Source organism: Equus quagga, chromosome 2, assembly GCF_021613505.1.
Source record: "Equus quagga isolate Etosha38 chromosome 2, UCLA_HA_Equagga_1.0, whole genome shotgun sequence".
In the NCBI taxonomy this organism is placed as follows: domain Eukaryota; kingdom Metazoa; phylum Chordata; class Mammalia; order Perissodactyla; family Equidae; genus Equus; species Equus quagga.
Window position 1 is genome coordinate 170294157 of NC_060268.1, and position 3224 is coordinate 170297380.

The 3224-nt window shown below is 42.8% G+C and overlaps 1 long non-coding RNA gene across 1 annotated transcript; it reads left to right on the forward strand.

Annotated features, from left to right (window-relative positions):
- The first annotated feature begins 214 nt into the window (after window positions 1-214).
- LOC124232574 (uncharacterized) lies at window positions 215-3141 on the forward strand. Its single transcript, XR_006886888.1, has 3 exons — window positions 215-348; window positions 504-657; window positions 2807-3141. It is a non-coding gene; the product is annotated as an uncharacterized LOC124232574 (long non-coding RNA).
- The last annotated feature ends 83 nt before the right edge of the window (window positions 3142-3224 follow it).

The window sequence follows — 3224 nt, forward strand, 5'->3', positions numbered from 1 at the left end:
GGGAACTTCTTATTCTAGGTTGTTCTCCTGGGGTTCTCAATTCCAGCCCTTCCCCCAGCCTCAAGGATAGGCACATGACTCATGTCTGGCCAATTTATAGTACCCAATTCCTTGGATAATAATGATTGTTCTAGAGAGGATGCTCGTGGGATCTAAGCAGGGACAATCAGAATCCAACGGGAAGAACAATATACAGACTGAAGGAAGTAGACTCTCTCTTTCTATTAGGATGGCTAAACTGGGAGAATGTGAATCTGGAGCTGCCCAGTGGAGAGCTCTTGTTTGTGCAGGAAGCTAAGCAGAGTCAAGCAAAAGTGAGAAGCGCAAGGAGAGATGGTTCTTGAGATGGTGAGTCCCTGGTCAAGTGCTGCAGGCTCTGTTTTCTGTTGTTTTTTCTTGGATTATTCTGAGACACCCCACTGCCCTTCCAGCTATGTGAACCAATATGTCCCTTCTTGCTGTATAGAAGTCTTATATTGTGTTTCTGTCACTTGCTCCCAAAGGAGTCTGGCTAATATGGGGGCTTAGGTGGAAAGAAACTGATGGGCCCACCTGTCACAGACAAGAGAGGACTTAGAACCCATTCCTGCAGAGATTAATGCTACACTTCCCTCAAAGGGGGTCTTTAGAGAGCCTGGCCTGGGACATCCACAAAATGTAAGTAAATATTTGGCTCCTGAAAGTTCCTCATTAAAATCAGATCCTCATTCCTTGTCCCCTTCCCTCTTAAAACACTTTGGTGGTTTCCATGGCTGTCAGGACAAAGGCCACAATCCTCAGCAGACCTTCAAGGCCTGACCTCCGTGGTCTGGACCAGGGGTCTGCAAACTTCTGCTGCAAAGGGCAGAGAGTAAATATGTTAGGCTTTGTGGGCCATAACATCTCCATGGTAACTACTCAGCTCTGGCACTGTAGCTGAGAGAAGCCATGGGCAGTAAGTAAACAAACGAGTGTGGCTGTGCTCCAATAAAACTGTATTTATGAAACTAGACAGTGAGCAGTAATTTGCTGACTCCTGGTCTAGAAGGTCTGGAACTTTGCCCCCTATTCCCAATCCAACCTCACTGGCCTCCTCTCAGCATCTTCCTGCTCCAGTCCACAGGGTCCTTCCCTCACAGGGCTCCCAGCCTGGCATGTTCTCCTGAACTTTTGTATGGGTAACCCCTACTATCACCTAGATCACTGTTCAAAGGTCACTTCCTCAGGGAAGTCCTCCCTGATACCCTGAGACAGGCCAGATTCACCTAGTACACACTTTCCTAGGGCACTCTACCTCTCCTTCATGGCATTTTGTATCATAGTTGTAATTTTCAGTATTTTCATGTTGATTTACTGTCTTCTGTTAAAAAACAAAATTCAGCTGAGTAAACTTTAAAGATCTTATTGGCTTTTCTCAATGATTAATGAATCGGGCAGTGTCCCATCTAGCAGATAGAAAGGAGCTCCCAGAAGCTGTACAAAATAAAAGCCTTTTATAGGCAGAGGGAGTGGAGACAAGGAAGTTACACCAGCAAAAAGCACACCGGTTGTAGCAAGGGCACTTCCCTTAAGGGGACAGCAGGGTCTATCAGGCAGAATACCTCACTAGTGCTGACCAGGTAGTTCCTGATTGACTGGTTTAAAGATTCCATTTCTGGGAAAGACAAAACTGTAATTAAAGTAAGCATTAAGTGTCAGTTTGGTGATATAGGGCTTAGCATAAGTGACACCATGTGGGGCCTGTTTTGTTTTTAACGCTGCCCACTAGACAGAAGGATAAGGCCTTGTCTGTTTTGTTTAGTACCTAGCATAGTATTTAGTGCACAGTGGTACCTAAATATGTATCTTCTTGAAGAAAGAGAAAGAGAGGGAAAGGAGGGAGAGGAGGAGAAAGAAAGAAAGAGGGCAGGTGGAGGGAGGAAGGAAGGAAAGAAGGAGTCAGTCCTCTGAATTAGCCTGTTAAATGGCTGAACATTCAAGAGTTACCAAAATCAGCGGGATATTTTTCTTGCTTGTGCATTGTTGAAATCAGGAGAAAATGAAGAGTTGGCAATAGTGGCACGCCTCCTTGCCTATTCAGACATTTGGTAGCCTTTGGTGCTTGGGGATGTTCCCTGGAGGTGACGTCACATCTCTACTCTAACTGTGGAGTCAGTGGGAACGTCTCCTTGCAGCCCATTCTCCCAACATCCTGACTCTCCCACGTTGCCTTCTGTATGTCCAGGTTCCGCATAGGGATGCACATCAAGGTCACCTCTCCCAAAGTGCCCTTTCCCAAAGTTACTCAGGCCTTCTTGGGTCAGATCCCAGCTCCAGGATTTAATGGTTGTATGAAGGTGAGCAAGTCATTTGAACTCTCTGGGCCTTAGTTTCCTCTATGTAAAATGAGGATAAGAAAATTACCTGTGACATAGGGTTACTGGCAGGATTTAATGAGATAATACGTAGCAAGCACTTAATATAAAATCTGACACATGATTAGTGTCAAGTTAATTGTTATTAGTAAATTTTAGGAAAAAAATCTGAGTATCTGATTGAAGTAATCAGGCCCATCCTTAAAATATGTGGGGTCAGGGCTTGAGTACAAATGGTCTAAATGTTTGAAAATTATAAATCTAGCTGTTAAATAAAAGTTGTCTCCTCCCTTTACATTGACAAATATGGCTTCGTAATGGACAAATTTTTTAAAAACTGGAAAACTCTAGTTTTTCTATGACTGAAAGTTGGCAAAGTGTCAAAGACAACTGCGTTTAGTTATTATTGTACATGTGCTATTGATGGCCCAAAAATATTTATGTCATAACAAAGACTTCTGCTTAACCCCCAGGAAATCCCTGGAATGAATGGAGTCTTAGAAGGCAATTTTGAGCCAAGGAGATGAGCAACACCTTGTGCCCTCACTGCCCCTTCCTGCCCACCACACATCGCAAGAATGGGGTCCTTCAGCCCGGCGTGCTCTTCTGACTCCGCCCTCTATACGCTTTTGCTTGCAGCAGTAGAGCCACAATTGTTGAGTAACAAAAACCTAGCAATCAAATGTTTTGATTCTTTATCTCCTGATTGATAGCAGAGTTTCAAGAAAGTACTTTGACAAGTAGCTTAATAATAAACGTATGAAAAGAAAACACAACTGATGAAAGAAGGATAAGACATTGATCTGCAGAAAATGCCAACACTATTATTTTATTTTATTTTATTTTATTTTATTTTATTTTATTTTATTTTATTTTATTTTATTTTATTTT